The following is a 26,153-nucleotide window of genomic DNA, read 5'->3' as shown; positions in this document are numbered from 1 at the left end:
GAGAGAGAGATTGCGAGACACCTTGGAAAACCGACAAAAAGATCTATATTTATTTACATCCGAGGAGCCCCATTTGCAGGACTACGCAGAAAGGCGCGTTCAGCTAAACACGCCTTTCTGCCTGCACGTCAACACACACTCTCTGCGGGCAAAAGTGAATGCTGATGCAGCAAGGAGTTTTGCACACAGAAAACGCGGTGTTTCCAAATGGGAGTACTGCTTAGCACCCTCGCAGGGAAATCCTATGCCAATGAGGACACCGAGCGTTACTCCCTGATGCAGAGTTACCCAGATAGCCTGTCTCGGATGCCTCCACTCTCTTCCCTAATAAAAATGGGCATCATACTTTTGCCAAACACACAGTTTACAGTTTCTTACCATTTATAAACTCTGGCTGCATTAGCATATCATTGGCTTACTGCATCGGGAGTTTACCCAAAATAATAATACTGGCATTACAAAATGTGCAGAGAAAACCTGCGCCCATTTTATTGGCACCAAGATTATTGCATCGGCCTGATGGAGTCTTGACCTCTGGGAAAGACAAGAGGAATCGAGACTCTCAGTGCAGAGGCACGGTTAGCATTGGAGGGGAAGGGGGGGTTTCTGATCAAACAAGATAAACCCTGGCAATCTGTGAAACACAATTAATCCAGCCCTACAAAAAGGACACACACACAAAGTTGAAAATATAAAACATTTTTATATAAAAATTTTTAAAACCATGTACATTAATTAAAAATAAAATAGAACAGGGGTGGGCAAAACTAGGGACCAAAATTATTTACAAGAACTGAGAAAGGGGCCATGGCAGTAGTGAGGCCAGAGATGGCAGATTTAGAGGCCTGGCTGGTCCCATGCGCCAAGCTAAGGCCAGCAGTACCAGGATATGGCGCCACTGGACCTCAGCTTGACACGTGGATGCTTCAGCCAAAACCCAAAGGGCTACTCGTATCGCCCTCTGCTCTTCCAGCATCATCTGCACGGCCTGGGCAAACTGCCACCGAGAAACAGGCTCATTGCCTGTTCTCCAGACGACAAGCCTGGTTCACCACTCAAGCCAGCAGATGATGGTGGACGAGGTGGAGGGTGATGCGGGCCTCCCTCAGCCAGCAAAGGCTGGCCAGTCTGGGTCTCCACATTCCTACTACCCTGGTCCAAAAGGGGAGGAGGTCCTACTGGAATGGGGAAAGGATGCTGTGGCCCGGAGTGCACCTCTCGGAGGTGGGGAACCAGCACCGCTACAGCTTCTGCTCCTGATGATGGCAGGAATGGGGGAGGAGCAGCTGCATTGTTGGGTTTTGGGGCTGGGTCATCGCCGGCCTCCCCTGTGCTCCTCCTCCTCCTCCGTCAACAAATTGTCTTCTGTGAAGAGAACAGCAATAGTGTGTCATGTGCTTCCATTCTGTTAGAGGGTATTGCTCTAGTTGGGAAGGTGTAGGGCATGGGAAAGCTAATAGGTATGAGGCTATGACATGCTATTTGTGGTGCCTAACCGACAGAAAAATCCTCACACATTCAGAATACCTATTTTAGCTGGCTGTTTGATGCTGCTTTGCATATGCAATGAACTGTGTGTTTGACTCTGTGACAGGGTTTGAAGTGAAGGGTAGTGGTCTCCATAGCAAGGCATCTAAGGCCATGAGGCTGTATATACCAGTTGCGTTGGATAGGGCCCATATAATTTGCATCCAAAGAAATGTTTGAGTGGTTGTGAAGAACCTGAAGGTTTCCCAGCTAGACCAGAGGGTACCTTTCAATGAACACCTCCTGACAGCGCTGCCTGTGACCTTGAGAGCGTGTGTGTGTGTGCGCACGCGTGTATGTGCACACGTGTGTTGGAAAGCTGAAAGCAGAGTCAGGGTCATGCAGAGCAGTAGAAACAGGGCTTATGCAGATCATGCGAATATGGCCTTGATGGCTAGAGAAAGTATTTACCTCCAGCCCCAGCCCACCGAGCCCGCACCTGGTCCAGCCACCTCCTCTTATGCAGGCACAACCACTGAGCCTTCTTCTTTAGGTCCTCAATCTATTGGAAGGAAGGGGATGAAAAAGTGGAGTGTGCACTATAATTGTAACAGGGGCTTCCATAATGGTATATCATAATGTATCCTACTGGTGTCTGAACTGGGTAGCACGGTTCTTTGCACTCCATTACTGTACATAGAAGGGATGCAATGGTACCTGCACCAAAAGTATACTTGCACAGACAGCCTGCATGAAGGGTCCTAATACCCTAGATCACTATTAAGGTAGCTGTGCAGTGTAGGCAGAGGGAATATCTGTTTACATAGAGGGGTCAGCTTTGTGGTAAACGAAGAACTATTAATCAAGCTGACTTAGGGAATAGCCACTACTATTACTGGCATCAGTAGAATGGGATCTCCTTAGTGTTTTGGTACTTGCCAGGTACCTGTAGCCTGGATTGGCCACTACTGGAAACAGGATGCTGGGCTTGATGGACCCTTGATCTGACCCAGTATGGCAATTTCTTATGTTCTTATAAACCATGCAACAGTCCCTAAAAACGAATGACTGGCTATATATATATATATATATATAAACATTAATGCCAGAATTGTCCAAAATATAGCACCAGAGTAAATATGTTTTCCTGTATAATGTTATATATGTATATTAAAATATTCTTTTTAACATGACTGGCTATCCATTAATGCTTTTTAATATAGAGTATATAACATTATACAGACAAACATATTTACTCTGATGATTTTGGCCAAATCTGCCACCCCATTTCCTCCCATGCACTACATACCCACCCCAGCTCCTAGTGCCTCCCCATGCACTACTTACCTACCCCCTAGTACCCCCCCCCCCTCCATGCACTACTTACCCCATGAGGGTGGGAGGCTCCCCTATTAAAATTCCACTGTAGGTCCTCCCAGGTCTGCCTGCAGCGGGTGAGATTACGCCTCACACCAGTGGGGGAAAAAGTCGTTTTTCATTAGCAACCAGGCGATGTCCCTGGTGGTATAATTTGGCTGCTGCGCTGGTAGAGGCATCATTTCGTTGCACAGCCTGAAGGACAGGAAGCTCTGCCCTTGCAGAAGTGTGCGTGCAGCTATGTTCGCACATGGGTGTACATACGCTCGCAATCGGCCATGTCTATATATGCACTTTTGCAAAGAATATGCACGTTTGCACACCCATTGCAAAATGCCCTTTATGCATACGCGCCCATGTACAAGTGTTCAGGGCCTGATCACGCATATTTTAAAGTTACCCTCTTAATGTTAAGACTCTAATACAGGCGTTAACCATAACATGGCCATTTTGGGCTCTCTTCTTTAGTAGGACTGTATGAATTTGATGATTCTATATATAAAAAATGTTTAAGGAATTGTTCCATTTTACTGTGGATTAATTTTATTATTCATTTTTTTTTATATATATTTATATAATATCGTATTGGTTTACACTAAAAACATACATAATAAAAACATTAAAAACTGATAAACATCACCTGAGATTAGTTGCATTTATTATATTCTAACATGGTGTCCAGCTGTTTCTATATCGTTTCTTAATCTTATCTAGCTTCTGGAGACTAATTCTCTGAACGCCTGTTTGAATAGCCATGTTTTTAATTATTTTTAAAGGTTTTTTCATCGACTAGTGTCCGCAATTTCTCAGGCATGGTGTTCTACAGGATCAGTCTGGCTACTGAGATGGCCCACTGAATTGTAGGAACATCCAATAGACCATGGTTAGCCAAGCATAAACAAAATTGCGGTGTATATACATGCAGCTTAGCACCTAACCAGAGAGTGTTTGTATTATGGATAATTTTTTGAAATAAATTCAGGAACTTATATTTCACTCTAATTTGATCTGGTAGCCTAGGTAACACAGGAGTGATCTGCTCCTATTCCTGCGCCCCAGTAAGCACTCTCACTGCCAAATTCTACCACAGCTGTAGGGACCTGGTCGTGCTGTTAGGGACCCCCAAGAAGAGAGAGTTAGAATAGTCTAAACCAGCGAAAAGAACTGTTTGTAATGCCAGCCGAAAATCTTCAAATTCCCCCCAAAAAGTTTTAGTACTCTCAGAATCCACAGTTTGTAGTAGACTGATTTAATCAGTGGTGTCCATTAGATTTCATGGACAGTTTTGTCTCCAACTAGAAGCTAAGATCACGTATTACTGAAACGATCAAACTCTCTTGATCTTCAAAAGTGCACTTAAGAATATTTTCAGTCAGGGCAAAATGGCGGCGTGAGACCGGGATTAAGATCCTGCTCCGCTTTTCTTGGCTATTTGTTTTTTTTTCTTGGAAGTTATGCCATCAAAAAGTTAAGAGAAGTTCAGGTCTTGCCTTTGGATGTGCCCCTCTTATCAGGGCAGTAGTTCATTCCATCCTTCTCACCTGGTTCAGAGGTGCAATTTGGTGACTGTTGGCTCCGTCGCAGCTTCAGGTGAGGGAGCACCGAATTGCCAGGAGAGGTTACGCTCAGTCCCCCGGATCCTCAACTCCCGCCGGCCGTGAGACGTGCCCCCCCCCCTCCCCAAGATTACCCGCGGCACCTAAGCACCTCAGGATGACATCCACTTGGTGCCAGCCAAGGAGGAAGAGGGTGAAAGTACAGGTCTTGAACAGTTGCAGCCATTGCTATCTTCGCTACCTGAAGACACTGAGGAGCTCGGTCTTGCTGCCTGTTTGGCTGCTTCTTCCACTCGTGATGATCGGGAAGAGTTGATTGAATTACCAGGCTTGGTATCTGCTGGCATTGCAGGCTTGGCACTTCACGAGTCCTCGGATGAGGCTTCTTTTCTACCAGCTAAGCCGACGGTTGTTACTCTGGATGCTATATGGGAGTTTATGGTAGGCTTTGGTAATTCTCTGAAAGTCTGCAATACGAAGATAGACTGTTTATCATCTAAGGTGGAGAACATGGAGAGAAATTGAGATTCTCAACCAGGGGAAATGAAATCCAAGGTTTTAACTACTGAGACTGCTATTGGGAATATCCAGACCTTTAATGCCTGTTTGGCCAAGGACCAGAACAATCTCTCTCATAAGATCAAATTCCTTGAGAACTATATCAGGCACTTAAACCTACGGTTTTTGAATTTCCCTAGATTGCTGGGATCCATAAAAAGTTCCCTCTAAAAATAAAGTTTACTTTCTTCCTACTGTTAGCAGAGTGAGTTCTCAACATCACAGTCTGCTCAAATACCTAATCCTATTGAAAATTTGACTGACTTTTTGGAAAATTCTGGTGCTGAGATTATTTACTGCTCCACATTGCTAGTTTCTTTTGTTTCTGAACAGCATTTAAGTGAAATGATGAAAGGATATTTAAAAAATATTTCCTCTCTATTTCATGGACAGATGATTCACGTTTTTCCTGATTTTGCTTGCTCTACGCAGGAGAGAAGGGAACAGTTTCTTGCTCTTAGGACGTCCTTAGGGTGTTCTTAGATATCCCTGTAAATGTGTTATTAGATATCGGCATGATTGTTTCGTGGGTTTGTTTTGCTTTTTTTTACCTGAGCAACTTAAGTGTTTCCTCAATTCCAGAAATATTTTAAATTCCTGCCCTGGATCCCACTAGGGCTGGTCTGTTGATCTATACTGGTTTATCACTGTTTGAATCTCATGTCAAGCTAGTTTCTGATGCTCCTAATTTATGCCCTCGTTCTATATTGTTTTCTTTTGTAGATGTACGATTATGATGTGTTTACTTTCTTAAATTTATTATTTTCTTATATGTACTCCATAATCATTCATCTTTTTTCTATAAGCACGAAGTATTCCTTTCTTTAATTATGTAAATTCAATAAAGAGAAAGTTAAAATATATATATTTTTTCAGCAATTATCTGCCTAAAAAGAAAGATGATTTCTGTTTTAGCTGCATTTATTTATACATTCCTATTTAGTTAGTTATCCTTCTGCCGTTGCACCATTCCCCTTGGATTGTTATCCTTCATTTGCAGCACCTTTGCTTCTGCTTCCTGCCATGAGGAGAGACAATAAATCTTCTATAGTAGCAATGATGGACACTTAAGCTGAAGCAGGACTGGCGCAATCTGCGGGGAGGAGCGCTGCAGGTTCCCACCGTTAGCAGGCGGGCCCAGATGAAGCCGAGACCCTGCTGGAGCTCCGCCTATACCAGCCCTCGTTCCCCTCGGGTTGAGCCTTTGGGTGTCAGGGCTGGCAAGTCTTAGATGGGGGGTGTCTTTGCTGTGAGCTGGAGAATAGGTCCTTGGAAGGCAGGGTTGTAGGCAAGCGGAGGATCCAGCATGTTGAGAAGCAGGCAGCGATGAAGCGTGTCGTGAAGCAGTCAAGGTCAATCCAGATATCCATCCGAAGGGAAGCAGGGATGGATAGGCAGGGAGGTCAGGCGAGGAGAAGCACAGGAAGCAAGGAACACCGAAAACAATGCTAAAGACAGATGCTGAAGCAACACGTTCTACTCTAGGTAGTAGGACCTATTCCCGAGGCATGTTTTGGCTGGAGCATAGCCCTTAAATAAGGCTCTGTTGCTGACATCAAAGGGGCTGCTGGTGTTTTCCTGCCACCGCCCCTTTAAATAGAGGGAGGAGATGCGCGCGCCTAGGGAGGACACACCACACCAGGTTCTGATGGCGGCATCCTGTCGTATCTATTGGCAGCATTCCTGCCGCATATGCTGGGCCAGGGCGGAGGTAAGAGCGGCGGTCCACCGAGGTAGCCCACGGACCTGTGGATTTTATTTAAATAATTTGTATTCATAAAATAATGAACTTATCAGAACAAATTGTCAGAATCCCATTTTTCCCCTCTTAAAAGCTACTCAATAAACAGTTATAGGATGGAAAAACAAATAAAGTCCTTTTTTAGTCAGTGCAAAAATTAAGCTGTGGAATCTGTTTCCAAAGGATGTAATCAAGGCTACCAGCAGAGTCGGGTTTAAGAGAAGTTTGGACAAGTTCCTAAAGGAAAAAGTCCATAATATTATTATTCAGGTAGATTAAGGAAAGCTATTGCTATCCATGGGAGTAAGTAATAGGAAAGCTGAGTTGCTTACCTGTAACAGGTGTTCTCCTAGGACAGCAGGATGTTAGTCTTCACAAGTGGATGTCATCATCAGATGGAGCCCAGTTTCTAGAAACTTTGACTGGCAAACTGAGCATGCCCAGCATGCCACTAACCACACATCCACGCGGGGTCCTCTTCAGTCTCGTAATAAAGAATTATGAAAAAATAAAATAAACTAGAAGAAAACCCAACTCTGTGGGGTGGTGGATGGGATTCCTGAGGACTAACATTCTGCTGTCCTAGGAAAACACCTGTTACAGGTAAGCAACTCTGCTTTCTCCTAGGACAAGCAGAATGGTAGTCCTCACAAGTGGGTGAATACCTAGCTACAGCCTGTTCCCAAAACCAGGGGACCAACAGTCACCTAACTAGGTGCCAACGGACACAACAATCGAGGTGTTGTTGGTAACACAGGGAGACGGCCTGAGGCAGGAAGAGTTGGGTTTTACATCTGAAAGAGATTCCAGAGGACAGACTGGCCGAAATTGCTATCGCATCAGCCATCCCTGTCCAGGCAGTAGTGCGCGGCAAAGATGTGGAGGGAACTCCATGTCACAGCCTTGCAGATCTCGTCCACAGGGACCACTCGTAAGTGGGTCACCAAAGCTGCCATAGCTTTAACAGAATGAGCCTTGACATGGCCCCCAAGCTGCAGTCCCGCCTGAGCATAGCAGGAGGAGATGCAATCCACTAACCAGTTGGACAGAGTCTGCTTAGCAACCGTAATTCCCAATCTGTTCCTGTTAAGAGATGAAGAGTTGCGTGGACTGCCTATGGCCTGCTGTCCGCTCCATTTAGAAGGCTAAGATTTTTTTCAATCCAAACTATGCAGAGCACATCCACCCTGGTGCGAATGAGGCTTTGGAAAAAAGGTGGTAGGACAATTGACTGGTTTAGATGGAAATCCATCACCATCCTAGGCAGGAACTTAGGGGGTGTGTGTGTGTGAAGGACCACCCTATTGTGGAAGAACTTCATGTAAGGTAGGTACGACACCAAAGCTTGAAGTTCGCTGACTCTGCGTGCCGAGGTGACTGCCACTAGAAAGACTACCTTCCAGGTCAAGAACTTTAGGTCATAGGAGCGCAGAGGCTCATAAGAAGCCTTCAAAAGCTGGGCCAGGACTACATTGAGGTCCCAGATGTACTGAGACGGGCGCATCATCCATCTTCTGGTGGTAAGCCCCAATAGCACTAAGATGCACCCTGACTGAGTTGGTTTTTAGACCAGACTCTGAGAGGTGTAGCAGATAGTCCAGCAGCTTAGGGATGGAACAAGAGAACAGGTCCAAAACGTGACTCTCTCACCAAGCGGAGAACCTCTTCCACTTTAGGCTGTAAGACTTTGTGGTCGACAGTCTCCTGGACTCCAGCAAGACCCGGGACACCGGATCCAAGAGGTCCAATGGCTATAAAATGAGCCTTTCAACATCCATGTTGTGAGGGATAAGGCTTGGGGGTTGGGATGACGCAGCCTGCCCTGATCCTGTGCAATAAGGTCTGGGGAGGCCCCAGACCGATCTGCTCCCTCAGGGTGACATCTTGCAGGAGCAGGACCCAGATCTGCCGTGGCCAATAAGGAGCAATGAGGATCATGGTCCCCTGGTCCTCCTGGAGCTTCAGGAGGGTCTTCAACACTAGTGGAAGCAGAGGATACTCATACAGGAGGCCCCTATCCCAATGATGTACGAAGACATCCAATGCCGGCTTGCCCTTCTCCCCGATCAGGGAGCAGAACTGAGTTACCTTCTTGTTGCGGGGGGAGGCGAACAGATCCATGTCCGAGGTTCCCCAAAGATGGAAGATCCGATCTGCAACCTCCTGCTTGAGGGACCAATCCTGGTGGCGGAACAAGTGACTCAGGCCATCCGCCACTACATTCGCCATCCCTGGAAGGTACATGCATGGAGCAGAATGCCTTGGGACAGAGCCCATGACCAGATCTGGACCGCCTCTTGGCATAGGAGGAAAGTTCTCATACCTCCCTGTTTGTTGAGGTACCACATTGCCACCTGGTTGTCAGTCCACCTTGTTGGCTAGGTAATCCCAAAACATCCAAAGCAAGTATCTGATCACTCGGAGTTCCTGAGCGGACCACCAAGCTTGGGTGTGGAGACCCTCTACATGGGCACCCCACCCGAGTTGGGAGGCATCTGTGGTGAGCAAAACTTGAGCAGAGGAGGTCTGGAAGGATACCCCTGTCTCCAAGTTGGATAGGGTCTCCCACCATGCCAAGGAGACCTGAAGCGGTTGAGCAACTTGGATGCGCAATCTAAGGTCCTGGGTGCCCACTGAGCTCTGTGAAGAGGGAAATGAAGATGACCCAGACCTGCAACAAGAAGAAATGGAAGCAGGCCAATCCCCAGCGCCCAATTTGACTGGGAACCCAGCAGAGGAGAAAAACACAGGACCAGCAGCCACTGGATCTCCTTTCCCCAAGGGTGTCGATGCCACATGTCGACGCCGAGGGACCAGGTGTCCTGTGGCCAAACAGCTTCACCATTTTGTCAAGGCATGCGCGGCAACCCTTGGGGGTCATTTGGGCACAAGAGTGACACCCTCTGACATCATGCGATGCCCCCAGGCACAAGATACAGACTTCGTGAGGAACTGTAATGGACGTGGTCTGGGGGCACAGGCAAAAATCCGACACATTTCAAAAAGTAACCATCAAGCAGATGATGGTCAGCGATCACTGGCACCATCAGGGATCAACTGCGAAGAACACAAAAATTCACTGCGACGTCCACTAACTAGGACCAGGACAATGTCGAGGGATCCAGCACAGGAACAGAACTGAAGAACACTCACAAACGTAGAAGTTTTACATCCATGAGTCAACAGCTCTGTGAAAAAGAAGAGACTGAAGAGGGACCTCACGTGGACATGTTGATAGTGGCATGCTGGGCATGCTCAGTGTACCAGTCAAAGTTTCTGGGAACTTTGATAAAAGTTTTCCACGCCAGGCTCCAACTGATTACATCACCCATTTGTGAGGATTACTATCCTGCTTGTCCTAGGAGAATTAAGCCTACTTTATGGACTCTGCCAGCTCAACAGGTAAAAGTGAATGGAGACTGTTCTAAATAGAATCTGGTTAGGACTGGATTCCCACAGGGCTCAGCCCTGTCTTTATATGTCACTTATTTGTAAATTGTTGGCTAGGCTCTGTGCAGGATATAGACTGTATGCAGATGACATATAGTTTTCTATCCCTGTACAATCATTTTGGACCGACACAACCACTCAAATCGCAATCTGTCTCTCTGAAATTAGGTACAATAAATTGGCACTAAAATTTGCCTAACACAGAGATCATTGTGCTTCAAAGCTCCAGGGGAGAGTTCGTGTCTTCCACCCTCATCTTTGAGAAGAGGGAGCTACCAATTGTGGCTTGTGCAAGAAGTTTGGGTGTTTTGATTGATGTAAATTTGACTTTTCAGGAGTAAAATTAAAGTGGTGGTGAAATCAGGCTCATTTAAACTCCACTTTCTTTATGATCTTAAGTCATTGTTGAGATAGTCAGATTTTCATACTGTAGCATAAGCACTGGTTTTTACCAACAGTAGATTATTGATGAAATTCATCCAAGGATACTGAGGGAGCTCAGAGATGTGCTGGCGGGTCCGCTGTGCGACCTGTTCAATAGTTGTTGATAATTAATGTGGCTTTCAATGCATACTTCACTTTCAATGCATATCCAGCATAGCTCTCTGCTTCAACGGCAAGGGAGAAGTAAAACTGATACTTCACGCATATCCAGCATTGCTCCCTGCTTCAATGGCAGGGGAGAAGAAAAACTGATACTTCACGCATATCCAGCATAGCTCTCTGCTTCAACGGCAGGGGAGAAGAAAAACTAATACTTCACGCATATCCAGCATAGCTCTCTGCTTCAACGGCAGGGGAGAAGAAAAACTGATACTTCACGCATATCCAGCACAGCTCTCTGCTTCAACGGCAGGGGAGAAGAAAAACTGATACTTCACGCATATCCAGCATAGCTCTCTGCTTCAACGGCAGGGGAGAAGTAAAACTGATACTTCACGCATATCCAGCACAGCTCTCTGCTTCAACGGCAGGGGAGAAGAAAAACCACCAATAAGGGCTGAATAACATAGTCTGAATTATTTAGTCTTGGTAAACAAATAAACATGGGTGTAGCTTGCTTATTGCGGCGGTTACTACCCCTAACTAATCAAGCTTGATATTTCACTTGGATGCAGCTCCATCACTGCTCTCTACATTAATGGTGGGGGTGGAAGGGAAATAGAACCAAAGGTTACTAAGAGCCAAGAGAAACAGAAAAGTATGAGAAAAAAGAAGTGTGGGGCTTGCTGGGCAGACTGGATGGGCCGATTGGTCTTCTTCTGCCGTCATTTCTATGTTTCTATGTATTGTAACTCAAGTTATATCTATACACACATCTATCTGTCTGTCTATATATATATATATATATATATATATATATGGGTTGGCCATACTTGGCCCTTAGAGCACTTCAGATTTTGCAGAAATCGGCCATTAGAATCATTTCAAGGCAGAAGAGAGACCATATTTCTCCAGTTTTGCGTGACTTACACTGCCTGCTGTTATGTGTGCTGGCTGCGGTAGGCCCTCAGCCAAGCCCTCTTACCCTCCTTCTGCCTGTTCCAGCGCCTAGTTCCACGTCCCTCGTGGCAGTGGGCCGCCACCTCTGACCTCGGGTTGTCCTTAGTGCCCCTGTCTCAACGGTGGACTCCTGTGCTCCGTGGCAGGCCTCCCCACGTGGTCTGCGGAAAGACGCCACTGTCCCACGCCGTGCGCATCTCCAGTCCTTTTAAAGGGGCCGCAGCGGGAACCTAAACTGCAGCCCCGAATGACGTCACTGGGCTCCGGTATATAAGGCCGAGCCCAGCCTCTGGTTAGTTGCCTTGCAACAGGTCTCCACGCTGGATGTGTACTTCATTGCTCTCCCCGGTGACTAACTCCGTGTTCCTGGTTCCTGTTCCTTCCGCGTTCCTGGTCCTGGTCCTGTTACTTCTTCTGTTCCTGTGCCTCGTGTTTGTTCTATTGCTGTACGGACTGACTATTGGATCCAACCTCTGCTTTGCCTGACCACGCCATTGATCTTCTCCTGGACCCAACCTCTGCTCTGCCTGACCACGCCATTGATCTTCTCCTGGACCCGAACTCAGCCTTGCCCAACCACGCTATTGATTATTTCCCAGACCTAACCTTTGCTTTGTCATTGCCTTCCGCTTGCCGCCTGCCCTGACCTTTGCTTGTTCTTTGACACCTCTGCAGTGTTCACTCTGGACTTGGCTATTCAGGCTTCGGCCTGCTTTTACCCGGGTGCCCCCTGTCTGATTGTGTTTCTATTGAGGTCTGGGTCTCCGGGACTCCACCTTGTCCAGTACAGACTCGCCTCTTCTCACGTTGCTGGCCCCCCTGGTTGACTTCCTCATCTTTCAGAAGACGTTGGATGGAGGCCCACCTAACTCCAGCTGGTCCCGGCCCCCAAGGGCTCAACCTGTGGGGAACGAGGGCTTGTATTGGCAAAGCTCCAGTTGGCCTCCGTCAGTCAACCAGCTCTGCCTACAGATGGTGGGGACCCGTAGGGTCTTCCCTATGGGTTGAGTCAACCCCACCTCAGCCCAAGGGTCCACCTCCTTCGCAACAGCTGCCAGTTCAATTGTGGATAAAATACAAAGTAGCTTAATGGTACAGGATGCTTGGTATCAGTTCATCTCTGTGGATTAATGCCAGGCTTCACCTATATAATCCAATTCAATTTATGATTGACCCAGCAAAGGTTACTCAATGACCCTTCGGTCCGGGAAGCACGACTGGCTGAGACTTGTGAGAGCTTTTTTGGTGGAACTCACTTCCTGAGCTCACTCCCATGATGTGGAATTCACTTCCTGAGATTCTGTATTTTAAAACATGTACAAAGGCTTTTAGATCATCATGATAGCTGTGTTCTTTGCCTGGGGGGCCAATCACGATTTCCGGGGGTATCCCTCTGTGCAGCTAGGACTCCTAGAGGGCATTGTTTTTGGCTTGACTTCATGGAAAAGCACTCTGGATTTAGAAGTCCAGCCCACTGTATCTGCATTGGAGGCAATGGCATTGAGGGACCCAGGAGTTGTACTGACTGCTGGTGGTGCATCAACATTGGGAGATCATTGGTCTCTCTTAACATCTACCACCAGGCAGAACTGATGAGACAGTAGTCTGTCTCCTATCACCTGAAGAGAGCAAAGGGTTTAACCTCTTCAGTTCCAACACTGCAGCACACCAATCCCCAAAGCATTCCCACAGTGAAGAGAGCACATACTGTGCAATCCCGGGAATCACGTCAGTGCCCATACAGCATCCTACTAACTCTTCACAAGCCAGTATATGTGGGACATTTTTAACAGCATGAAATTCAGTAGTTTGTTCCACCAAAAGTAGTAGTTTTGCCCATTGACACTATTTTAGATTTTCCCCTTTTTTCATTCAGGGCAGGGGATTCCTCATGAGTGAAGGCTAACATCCTGCTTGTCCTTTGAGGAAGTAGAATTGCTTACCAATAACAGATGTTCTCAGAGAACAGCAGGATGGCAACCCTCACAAAACTTGCCCACCTTTTCTGGAAAAGATTTATCCAAGTCTAAGCTAAGTTATAGACTAAAAAGGCCCCATGTGCATGCATGGTGGTATAGTACATAGGGATGTGCATTCATCGGCCAGTCATTTCATTCGATTTGGGCTGTATGCGTGTATCTCCCGATCGGCATATATGCACTCAAGTGATGGTATGCACATATTCCGATGGGCGCTCACATGCGCACATACCACTGGTTTGAGTGTGTACATGCTGTTTGGGAGATACATGTACATCGGTGGAAACGAATGGCCTAAAAATGGTTTTAAAAAATCAACGAATGCACTATACACTGCACATTCTTAGTGTCTCTGGATACTCTGAAAACCAAAATTTCCATGCTGGGCTCCATATAATGTCACCATGTGTGAGGACTAACATCCTACTGTTCTTGTCACAGGTAAGCAATTATGATGTCCTGTCCAAGAGGGTGAAATAAGTCTGCTTCTATAAATTCTTATGATCCTGGATATATCTGCCACCTTTGACCCTCTAAACCACCAAATTTTACTTGCTTGTATTGCCAATCAGGGGATATCAGCAATGGTAATTCATTGGTTCTCGTCCTTCTTAGGTCTTGTCCTTCTTAGGTCTATCATTGTCATCTTTGTATCCACTGACAACAGGAGTTTCATCAGCCACCTAATTTCACATCTACTTTGGCCCAATTTGCAGACTCCTGTCTGGAATGGGAGCGTGTTACAGGATTTATGCGGATGCCACAATGTTGTTGTTAATTGAAGAAAGAACTGTATCTGATGCATTAACTTACATTTCAAGCTGATGGACATAGAACATTGATGTTCCAAAATAGACGAGCTTTAAACATTGGAAACAATGAAGATGATATGCTCAGCATTTTTCTGGTTTGAGGAGTGGGTAGTTCCCATTATCACACAGATAAAAAATCCTGGAACAATACTGGACTCCATTCTTTCGTTACAAGCACAATATAATGCTTACTGGTTTTGGGGGTCATCCCACAACCTGCCATACTAGTCCTAAGACGCCAGCAGCCTCCAGCGTAGCATGGATGCCGCCAGTGTCTTCAGTGGCAGGAACACCGCCATGATGTTGCCAACACTATTGATCCCTGGGCCCTCCTAGGAGCACCTACCACGCAGCACCCTTTAAAGCCCCCATAGCAGAAAGCATAACTGCCGGCGCGCACCAATGAAGACATGCAGCTGAGTATAAAGGCCCCAGCCGCGCTCCCTAATCTTGCCTCAGCAACAGGTCCCTCCAGCATCTCCTGCAGTGCATGTTGCCATGTTTCTAATCCTGTGTTCCTGATCCTGCCTTGCTCCTTGGTCCAGCTTGCCTTGCCTCTTCCAGTTCACTTTGCCCTGTCCTATCTCCAGCCTTACCTCTTCCCGGTCCTTCTCTTGCCCGTCTGTAATTGAACTCTGCTACGGACCTGGACTACTCTCTTGCCTGCCTCTGATCTCTGCCCTGGACCTCGTCTACGCCTTGCTCGTTGCTGCCCTGAATTTCGGCCTGAACCTGGTAACTGTTTGAATGTTGCCTGCCCTGACCTCAGCCTGACCACCCTTTGGGACTGTTGCTTACGACCTGCTGGTCCCTGAAACCCAAAGGCTCAACCTGCCGGGAATGGGGCTGGTATAGGTGAAGGTCCAGTTCTGTCCCAGTCTAGGGCATGTACACCAGCTGTCGGCATAGGCCTAGTAGGTTTGCCTACTAAGCTGCATCAACCATACCACACACAATGGTTCACTACAATTTTACACATAGATTAAACCTGTGGTGAGGGAATCATTCTTTGAGCTACAAATTACTATGAAATTGTATACCATTCTAAAACTATAATGATGTTCAAATTGTACCGCAAGTGCTCATTTTAACGGGCTTGGACTACTGTAGCTTTATGTTTGTATTAATTATGGATGGATGTCTAGAATCCCCACTGAATCACTTTGAGATACTGTGAAAAGCATAGTAAAAAAAACTCACTTAATCTATATTGTGCTGCCAAAGACCATCATGTATCTGCCTGAGTGCTAACAGATATGATACATATAGATTGTATTACACCAATCTTACAATCTCTCCACTGGCTACCTGTCCAGTGGAGAATCAAATTTAAGATTCTCATAATTGCACATAAAGTCATGATGCTTCAACATCTACCAGTAAACTGGTAAAGATCTAAAGGCCGTTAAAAGTACTCGGGTCTGTTGGCTGGATGCCCCCCTGACACCGCTTAATGCATTTAAATGAAACCCATGAGCAAACATTTGAAATAGTCGGCCAGTGCTCTGGAATCCTCTTCCAGTTGTGCTGCGCATTGAATCCGTACATTTAGGAAGAAGTTAAAAATGTTATTCTTCAAGCAGCCATTTGGGCCATCTGAATAATAATTGTAAGGCCCCTCTGAAAACACTTTAGTACCTTTTACTTCAAAGCACATCATTTATCTGTGTAAAATGTTCTCTTAAAATGCAAAGTGTTTCCTATATTTTTTAAACCCATGCACCTGCATTGGTTTTTGTATGGGTGGTCAGGACGGTAGGTGAAATTTTAGATTCTTCTGTTCATCTATATGTTGTAGACTTGATATTTAGCTCTTTTCTATATTTCCTTTGGGTCCAATGCCTCATAGGTTTCTGGCTTCATTTCTGTCCGTCCGTCCGTCCCCCCTTTTATTGTTGTGGGCTAGTAGTTGGATGTGAAGTGTTTTGGAATACATCCTAATGTATTCAAGGTTACCTTGATGCAATATTTGGAAAAACAGCATAAATAAAAAGTAAAATTTAAAAAAACCCCAAACAACAAATCTTCAGTCCAGGTATTGTTCTGAAATGTGAGAGATGTAGACTGACAAAATATTTGAATAATTTGATGTAATAGTATCTTCTATCTAGAGACTTAATACATGAATTCCTATTAAACTGCAGCAATCAGTTGATTTGGCAACAAGGTTGTATTCTTTCATTGTAAATGTGTATGTTATGTACACAGAAACATAGAAATGACGGCAGAAATGGTCCATCCGGTCTGCCTATGGTAGGTATCTGCCATGGAGGTTATCCCATGTTCTTCTTAAAGGTAGCAACTGCCGCTCCGTGCAGGTTACCCCCACGTATCAGTCAGTGCTGCCTGGCGTGCTTTGCTCATGGACTTGGCCGTAGAGCAGTCCTGTGTTTTTTCCCTTAATGTCTGCGCATCATACCTCAGACTGTATAAAGGTCATGGCTCATTGTCTCTGAATCCAGATTCCTCTTTACCTCCACCTCACCACCCCCCAAACCCCTGGAAGCAGAGAGCGATGTTGCAGTTGCATCAAAGCTTATTGGGTAAGGGTAGTAAATCCCATGCCTTCTGTTCAGGGTAGTAACTGCCGCTCCCCTGCAGGTTATCCTTATGCTTATCAGCTCCCCAGACCATAAAAGTCGGGGCCCTCGTTTGTTCCTGTCTGAATCGAATTCCCCTTTTCCCCTCGCCAAGAACCTTGGATTGTGTGAGTAACTTTTTTTTAAATAAGTATTGTGTATTTTGTAAATTCAAGAGGCTATAAGTTCATACATAAGTTCATATATCTACCTAATATTGATTATAAGTTCATATGTTTATTTAATTTAATATGGATAACCTAAAAATCCATTTAGTTCAACCAAATTTTATTTTGCTCGTTGACCTTCTATAAAAATGTACTTTCATTTGTTATCTAGCTATCCTGCTATCATCGTTCATTGTAATTTCCTTTCACCGTTACCTGTAAACCGACATGATGTGTCCTACGAATGCCGGTATATAAAAAGCTTTAAATAAAATAAATAAATATATAGACAGCATTAGTTCTCTGATCATAAATAAAAGAGGTAGAGACACCACTTGGGCAAAGTTGCTTTAACTAGGCACCTTTATTTATTTATTTTCAAGATTTTTAGACCGCCTATCAAAATTTCTAAGTGGTTTACAATTAAAACATGCATAATAAACAGTCCAAATATAATTATACAAACAATAAATAACTCATAAAATTACAAAACATTACCACTGCTGGCACAAACGCACGCACACACAGGTATTATACAGTAAAACCACACGGTAGCTGTTACGTTTAGTGGTCTGTGGACTAATCCCACAGTCTGCCACACTCACTGCTACAGTAGGGCCTGCCTTTTCAGCTTCTGACATGGCACACCGCCGCGCTTCATGCAGCAGGGCACCATCATCCTCAGCTGTCCCTGCTCCTACCAGGGCATGCGAAACAACGCCTTAAAGAGCCCACAGTGGGAAAAGGCTCAAGGTGCTCTCGTCATCATCACTTCGGCCTATAAAAGGCCTCTCCTGATACTGCTCAGCACCTCGACAACAGGTCTTCCTACTTGCTAGTAGTGCGTGTTGTCACAGTGTCTCCTGTCTTCACTTCCAGCACTCATTGTCTTCGTCCTTCGGTCCAGCGTTCCACGTCTTCAGTTCCACTCTGTGTCCTGTGTTGCCCACCTGGTCTCTCCTTACCCTCCTGCTGCCTGTCTGTCCCACCTTTTCCTTAAGTCGGAGACCCGGTACTGATGACTCCTGGATACTCTTGTACGCCACCTGCCACTAACCTTTGCCTGGCTTCGGATACGCCTCGCCTATGTTTACTCCAACCCAGCAGCCTTGATGGATTTCGCCACCACGAACAGAGGCCCAGCACCCGAAGGCTCAATCTGAGAGGATTGAGGGCTGGTAAAGGCGAAGCTCCAGTTGGGCCCCTGCTTCATTTGGGTCCACCTGCCGACGGTGGGGGATCTGCAGGGCTCCTCCCTGCAGGTTGCACCAACCCTACCTCGGTGCACAGGTCCACGAACTCAACAGTAGTAAGTCAATAAAACTCTTTATAAGTTAATAAATTTATTAGGAATCTTATTCCTAATAAAAAAGGGAGGGAGAGATGACTAGTCTGAGAACAATACATCAACGATTTTTTCTTCCCCCTTATGATTCTCTTATTATGAAGCTAAGCTCTCCAAAAATGTCATCATAAATAGTAATGCAGTAGATGACAGAGAAAGATCCACTGATTCATCCAGTCTGCCCTCTCTAAAGATATAGCCCAGCTGCCAGCTATAGAGCGAGAGCGCTTTTAATCTCTCTCTCTCCTTATTCAGGATAGATTTTGTAGTGTGGGTTTTTTTTCTTTATTTGTACTCTTAGATCCCCGGCTTAGTTTGCACCCGGCACTCCTCCCTTCCCATTTCTATCTGAAAAACTTTATAAGGATAAAAAATAGTTACCCATACCAGTGTAGCTGTTGCCTGAACATCGGGTCTCTTATTTCATTTCATGTTCTTAATATCCCACTTGTCAAGTGTGTTATCCAAGCGGTGGTACAAATTCAAAATATATACCTAAAATCCAACATGAAATTAATAAAAATAGGTAAAATGAATGAAGTACTGCCTAATCAAGCATAAAATTCTAAAACAATCAAACATATAACAAACAATAAGTGGACACTACAAAATTTAACACGTCACAAATTATACCAATCTGATAAACCGCTTTATCATAGAAACATAGAAACATAGAAATGACGGCAGAAGAAGACCAAATGGCCCATCCAGTCTGCCCAGCAAGCTTCACACATTTTCTCTCTCATACTTATCTGTTTCTCTTAGCTCTTGGTTCTATTTCCCTTCCACCCCCACCTTTAATGTAGAGAGCAGTGATGGAGCTGCATCCAAGTGAAATATCTAGCTTGATTAGTTAGGGGTAGTAGCCGCCGCAATAAGCAAGCTACACCCATGCTTATTTGTTTTACCCAGACTATGTTATACAGCCCTTATCGGTTGTTTTTCTTCTCCCCTGCCAATAAGCAAGCTTCTCCCCTGCCAATAAGCAAACTACACCCATGCTTATTTGTTTTACCCAGACTATGTTATACAGCCCTTATTGGTTGTTTTTCTTCTCCCCTGCCGTTTGAAGCAGGGAGCTATGCTGGATATGCGTGAAGTATCAGTTTTCTTTTTTTTTCTCCCCTGCCGTTGAAGCAGAGAGCTATGCTGGATATGCGTGAAGTATCAGTCTTCTCCCATGCTGTTGAAGCAGAGAGCCATGCTGGATATGCATCGAAAGTGAAGTATCAGGCACATTTGGTTTGGGGTAGTAACCGCCATAACAAGCCAGCTACTCCCCTCTTTGTGAGTGCGAATCCTTTTTTCCACATTTCCTCTTGCTGTTGAAGCTTAGAGCGATGTTGGAGTCACAGTAAGCATGTGTATGTTTATTTAATAAGGGTATTGTCTCCAGGCAGTAGCCATCATTCTGGCGAGTCACCCACTCTTCATTGGCAGCCTCTTGACTTTATGGATCCACAGTGTTTATCCCACGCCCCTTTGAAGTCCTTCACAGTTCTGGTCTTCACCACATCCTCCGGAAGGGCATTCCAGGCATCCACCACCCTCTCCGTGAAGAAATACTTCCTGACATTGGTTCTGAATCTTCCTCCCTAGAGCTTCAAATCGTGACCCCTGGTTCTGCTGATTTTTTTCCTACGGAAAAGGTGTGTCGTTGTCTTTGGATCATTAACACCTTTCAAGTATCTGAAAGTCTGTATCATATCACCTCTGCTCCTCCTTTCCTCCAGGGTGTACATATTTAGATTCTTCAATCTCTCCTCGTACGTCATCCGATGAAGATCCTCCACCTTCCTGGTCGCCCTTCTCTGTACCGCCTCCATCTTGTCTTTGTCTTTTTGAAGATACGGTCTCCAGAACTGAACACAGTACTCCAGGTGAGGCCTCACCAAGGACCTGTACAAGGGAATAATCACTTCCCTTTTCTTACTCGATATTCCTCTCTCTATGCAGCCCAGCATTCTTCTGGCTTTAGCTATCGCCTTGTCACATTGTTTCGCCGACTTCAGATCATTAGACACTATCACCCCAACTGAGTAATACCGCTGAGCTGACTGCTTAAGTATTCTTGGACACTTGACTAAAAAAAAAAAAAACCCACCCACTGCGTTCCTAAAATTTAGATCGTTTGAAACAGAACGAATGTCAAACGGAAGAGAATTCCAAAGTGGAGGTACCTGGTAAGTGAACGTGGCCTCTCTGGCAGAATGCAGCCGAAATTACCGACGGTGGTGGGACAAAAAGGAACCCTGCCTGGGTTTAACGCAGGGAACGAGGAGGAGGAGTATAAGGCACTAACAATCTAAATGGACAAAGTGGAAAACCCACTTTCAATACCCGGAATTTTAATTCCGATTCTGTAATCGCCCGGCAGCCAAGGCAACCGTTTCAGAGCCGGGAAGATACGAAGGCGGAAGATCAGCCCAGCAGCTGCGGAAACGTCGGCCGTGTATTTGGAATCCCAAGTAATAATGAATTACAGCGATCCAGTTTTGAAATGACAAAAGCGTGTGGTGAAGATTTAAGATCTTTTTCATTCCAATAATGAAAGAATTTTCCTGATGAACCTCAAATGAGCAAAACGGCTTCTGGCAAGCAGCTGAAATGAAGCTTGATAATTTTATTTTTTTTTTGTGTCTCCCGCGTGGTCTGCATTCTTGCCAGGTCGTCTTGGTTAATCCCGGTACTTGCCGCCTACCAGACTGTGACCCGGCTGCAGAGAGTGTCGCCCGTGCTTTCGCCACGGAGCCTTTCGTGGTGCCCACGCTGTCATTCAGTCTGGGGGCCCCCGATACTCGCCGATTCATTCGGGCGCCGCACTTTGAAAACCGCACCTGCGCTGCTTCTGCTTTCTTCCCTCCCCCCCCCCCCTCTCCCCTCAAAAGTCCGAGTCCTCTCCTTCCTACTTCTATTAGGGTGGCCAACTGGCTCCAGAGTTTCGGGACAGGTCGATCCAGTCCTGCTTTCACTCCCCTGCATGCAGGCACTTTTGGTCTTGCTTTTCCTTAGGGGATGCAATCGGGAAATCAGAATAAATCCCCCAGCATGCAATGGGTCAAAACCAGGACTGGATCAATATGTACTGAAAACTTGGATCCACTTGGCAACTCTAACTTCTATGGATCTGGACAGTATTGCTATTCTGCAGAACGCAGGGGTGTGTAAAAAATTATGCTCAGGGGGTGAATCTCCATGGAATAGAACAGAATATCCCATGAGCAGGCCTGAATGGTTTCTTTTTTTTTTTTTAAACAGAGCGGGAGGGGGGGGGGGGGTTGCAGCATGAAAAAAAGACAGAACAGTGCTGTAAGACAGATAGCCCTTTATATCATTCAGGAATTTCCTAGAAAAAGGTGGCCAAGGAAATTCATATTAACATTTTCCTCCCTCCTAAAATCACCCTGTAAAAGGATTTAATATGTGACACTTCTTGCTGAGGGGTTCCAATGAAGTTTTATTTTTTATTTTTTTTTAATCTGGATTTTTAACCCACCTGTTTGGGTAATGCTCAAGGTGGCTTACGGTATTATTAGAATTCAGGTACAACAAGCTCCTGCTGAAATGACCTTTCCATCTAAGTCAGTGCTTTCCTACCTTTGTTTTTTTATGTCATGGCACAGAGGTCATTTTGTCTTGGCACACCACCACGATCTGTCCTCCTCCCCCCCCCCCATGTCTTGCATCACTACCTCCCCTTCCATCCTACCTTGGGAAGAGGAACCGGGCGAGCAGCGCTTCATACCCGCCACGTCCTCTGCTGGCTTCCATCTGAAGTGGGAACCTACCTTCGGTCCCCCCCCCCCCCCAGAGCAATTATGATTTTATAAGAAAGCTGAAAGGAGGAGGCAGCGGAAAAGATAAGACACGCTGCTGGCCGACTCCTCCTGCCAGGGGGAAGGCCAGAGATGACTGCACAGCTGCCGTGGAAGAGAGAGAGATCAAGGCCTTGCTGCCGGCAGCCAAAAACCGACACCCACCCCCGTCTTCTCTCTGGCAAAAGCTTCTATGGGATCCTGGTTGATTGGAGGCAATAGGAGATAAAGTGACTTCCTGATGGTCACAAGTCGTCTCCATGGGAGGAGGAGGGGAGGGGGAGGGATATCAACTCCATTTTCGGTTTCCTTCGTTCTCAGCCCATGTTGCTCAACCTCTAGGCCACGCCTTCCTCCCTGTGGGGCCGCTGCAATATTTATGCGCAGAAAGCGGGCGCTGAACGGTCAGCGCCCACTTTCCTAAGACGCCATGCAATATTTAAATTAGGGGCCGTGTTATCAAGGAGATGCTAGGGACGCTTGCGCGCTCCTAGCACCTCCTTGATATCGAGAGCCCGATCCGCGTCGGCCATCCGCTGGTTAGGAAAACAGACGCCGAATGTATTGGCTTCGGTTTTCCTAAACGCCGCACAGCCAGGGGTTCAGGAAACAGACGCTTCTCAATTGAGTTCCCTGCACCCGACTGCTGGCGCTTTTTTTTTTTTTTAGTTAAGTTTATTAAAGATTTTCCCTCCTACTTAATATCGCAACGATATTAAGTAGGAGGCAGTACAGAAAAGCAGTTTTTTTCTGCTTTTCTGTACTGGTTTAAAAAGCGCTCAGCAATTAACGCCTGCTCCGGCCAGGCGTTAATTTCTGATCCGAAAAATGCGCGTCCTAGACGCATAATTTTTCCTTGCATTGGGAGTGAACAGCTAACAGGCTCATTCACATGCATTTGCACATGATGAGCGCTATTAGTTTCGCTCCGCGTTGAACATGCGTTGTAGATTAGTTAGCGCCTAAACAACCGGCGTCCGACTGCGGGTTATACAGTGCCCTCGGCTGAGCGCACTGTATTGCATCGGCCCCTATGAATTTTTCCGACCTGCACATAAGCTTCCATTAAACAGCTGCCTTAGAGCAGGCTGTGCCTGAGCACGAGCCAGCCTAACCCTGATGAAAAAGCTTTCAAGAATCACGCGGTACCAGCACCCGAGAGCCGGTTAATGTGTACAGTATCTTTATAGCTCTCCCACTAAACGGCCACTCCTTGCCATTTAAATAACGGCAGCCTGTATGTTTATCCATTCTGTGCGGGTTATCAGCTTCCTGCCACATTTCCAGTGATAAAGGTCAGTCTGCTTCAATTGAGAGGCTACACAAGTAAAAGCTAACGCTTCAAACTATGGAAAATAGGTAGAAATTAAAAAAAAAAAAAAAAAAGTGTGCAAGTCATGTCCACAGGAGAGCAGATGCACGTTTTACCTTCCAAAAGTTAACATTCAGAGATCAAGCTGCGCCAGTTAATACACAAATAAAATCAGTTTGCTCTTAAACGTTGCTGGATTTCTCACCAACACTGCTTTGCATAACATATCAAGGCAAGGAGAAAAATACTTTTGGGGATATGGCACAAATATACTGGGCTTGTATTTATTTTTTAACTACTAGCTATTTTATTTCTACGCAGGGTGGATTTACCAATAGGCAGAGGAAGCAAGTGCCCAGCAGTAGGAGAACCAGCCTGGCTGCAAAAGTCACTCGTTTCACATTGGCTGCCGTGCAGCCACAGCAGCTCCTCCTCGCTGTTTTCTGAACTCCACATACAGAAGCTCAGGGGTGGGGGCAGAAATGGGGTATAAAATCCACCATGGCTTTCCTCAGATACTTTTATCCAGTCTTGGGAGCGTCAGGAACAGATGTTGTGGGTGAAAGTAAGAAAGGTCAAAGTCCCCTCGATTTAAAGCAACAGTACTAGTTACAAAAAAAAAAAAAAAAAAAAAAAAGGAGCAATATTCTCAAACTTTCCTCACGCTCCAGTATACCACCTGCTTTGGCTTCTTTTAACATTTTCGGGATTTCTTCTCTAGTTACGTAACATTTTTAACATCATGGGCCATTTCAGGAAGTTAAAAGCTTGGGCAAAAGATGATTTGAAACCTGTACAGTCACAACTGCTCTGGGCATTCCCAGCCCACCCCCAGAAAAGGTTGCCTAGTCCTCAGAGTCCCGGCCTGGAGAGCCCGGCCTAGGATGCCGGCTGCTGTGCGGTTCTGCCGCTGTCGCTTTGGAGGAAGCCAGGGCTGCCCACCACACCACACTACAGCTTAAGTCTTTCCTGGTTTGGAAAACCGAGCCAGGCTAAATGAGCGACGGCGCAGGCTTGTCCTGTGCCGCGCGCCGTAACGTCGGGAGAGGCGCGCGGCCGGCGGGAAAGCGAGGGCACCTCGGGGGGGTCGACGTGTGACGGTATCGGGGGGGGGGGGGGGGGGGGGGGGGCGGGAACCAATCAGGAGCAATGCAGCATTCAAAATGATGCGTTGCTATTGGGCTAGTCAGACAGGCGGCCAGCGTCGGTTTGTCTTTCTGAGGCCACCCCTAAGCAGGCAAGTGCCCCGGTCGCCCCCTCTTTCACCCCTCCACCTCCTTTTCTTCCCTCCCCATGACTCGGGTGAGAGCGGGCCAGAGGCTGACACTCTCACCCCTCCCCCGGTAAGCTTACCTTCCTTGGATGAGGAAGCTGTGCCGGAGATTTCCCTGAACACTTCAGGAGCGGCGATGGGGCCGTTCCATGACCCCGAATAAATGTTGCTGTTGCCGGCCAAGCAGCGACAGGGTCGGGTGGGGGGGAAGGGCCTGCCCAGGTTTTGTGTTCTAATGTAGGCAAAGGTCGGTGTAAAGGTAAATTCCTGGCTGTTAAAAAAAAAAAAAAAAAAAATCGGTGCGGGGGATTCCAATCTTGGGGCTAGGAGGAGGGAGGTGCAGAGAGTCCCTGAGGAAGGGGTTCCGGAGATGGCAGGTAGGGGTTCGAGGGGTGGGTATGGTTCAGGGTGCTAAAGGTAGACTGGGTTTGGGGAGAGGAGAGTACAGGAGAGAGCCGGTGAGAGCGGGACTGTGATTGGGTGTGAAGCAAGGGGGCTTGAGCCAGTTCGCCAAAAGGAAGGAGGGGAAAAAGTTGGGGGTAACTTTTTCAGACAGGAGAGAGGCTGAGGGCGGGCGTGGGTTGGGCTCTGGAGGCTGGCCTGCCTTCGGTGTAGAAGCTCATGCAGTAGATGAAGGACGGCAGGATGGTGGGAAGGTGACTACGTACGGCGCCCGCTGGAGAGGAGAGGGGAAGGAGGGCATGGCGGAAGGGAGATGCAGTTGCATTCGGGGTGTGGGTGTGGAGGCAGGTCTGCTGGCATCTCGGTTGTTTCCACAGAGCCGGCGAGTATCTCGTATCCAGGGACGTCGAGGCAAGAAGCCTGGAGGGAAAGAGAGGCATCTTACCCCTGACCCGTGGCCGGAGAGGAGTGGTTTGCCGGCAAGGACGGAGGGAGAGCGTGGGGTCGGTGCAGAAATGGGTAAGCCTGGGCATTCTAAGGAGCATAGTAAAAAAGTGAAAGGAAAGAGAAGGAAACGGGAGCGTTCTTCTAGCTCAGATTCAGAGGAGTCATCTTCCAGTTCGTCCAGTGACTCTGACGAGAATAGGAAGGAAGGGTATAGAGGAGGGCCCCAGACAGGATATGGGGCATCCAGCTTTGGCTTTGCTCACAGAGTTTTGGGAGGAAGTGCCGAGGAAACTGCGTAAGAGAATAAAGAAGCGTTAAGTACGTAAATGTATTTAAGCTGTTGGAAGCTAGACGAGGAGAGAGAAAAAGA

General features: G+C 46.5%; 1 long non-coding RNA gene across 1 annotated transcript in view; it reads right to left on the bottom strand.

The window, feature by feature from the left end:
* Positions 1-735: 735 nt before the first annotated feature.
* Positions 736-26,153, bottom strand: part of LOC115095965 — a 63,091-nt gene continuing 37,673 nt past the window's right edge. Inside the window, exons 2-4 of the long non-coding RNA XR_003857924.1 lie at positions 18,922-19,029; positions 1,939-2,029; positions 736-1,365 (exon numbers count right to left, since the gene is read on the bottom strand). This is a non-coding gene — a long non-coding RNA (uncharacterized LOC115095965). The remainder of the gene's footprint in view (positions 1,366-1,938; positions 2,030-18,921; positions 19,030-26,153) is intronic.

The sequence above is a fragment of the Rhinatrema bivittatum genome, chromosome 7 (assembly GCF_901001135.1).
Source record: "Rhinatrema bivittatum chromosome 7, aRhiBiv1.1, whole genome shotgun sequence".
NCBI lineage: Eukaryota > Metazoa > Chordata > Amphibia > Gymnophiona > Rhinatrematidae > Rhinatrema > Rhinatrema bivittatum.
This window is presented reverse-complemented; position numbering and strand designations above follow the sequence as displayed.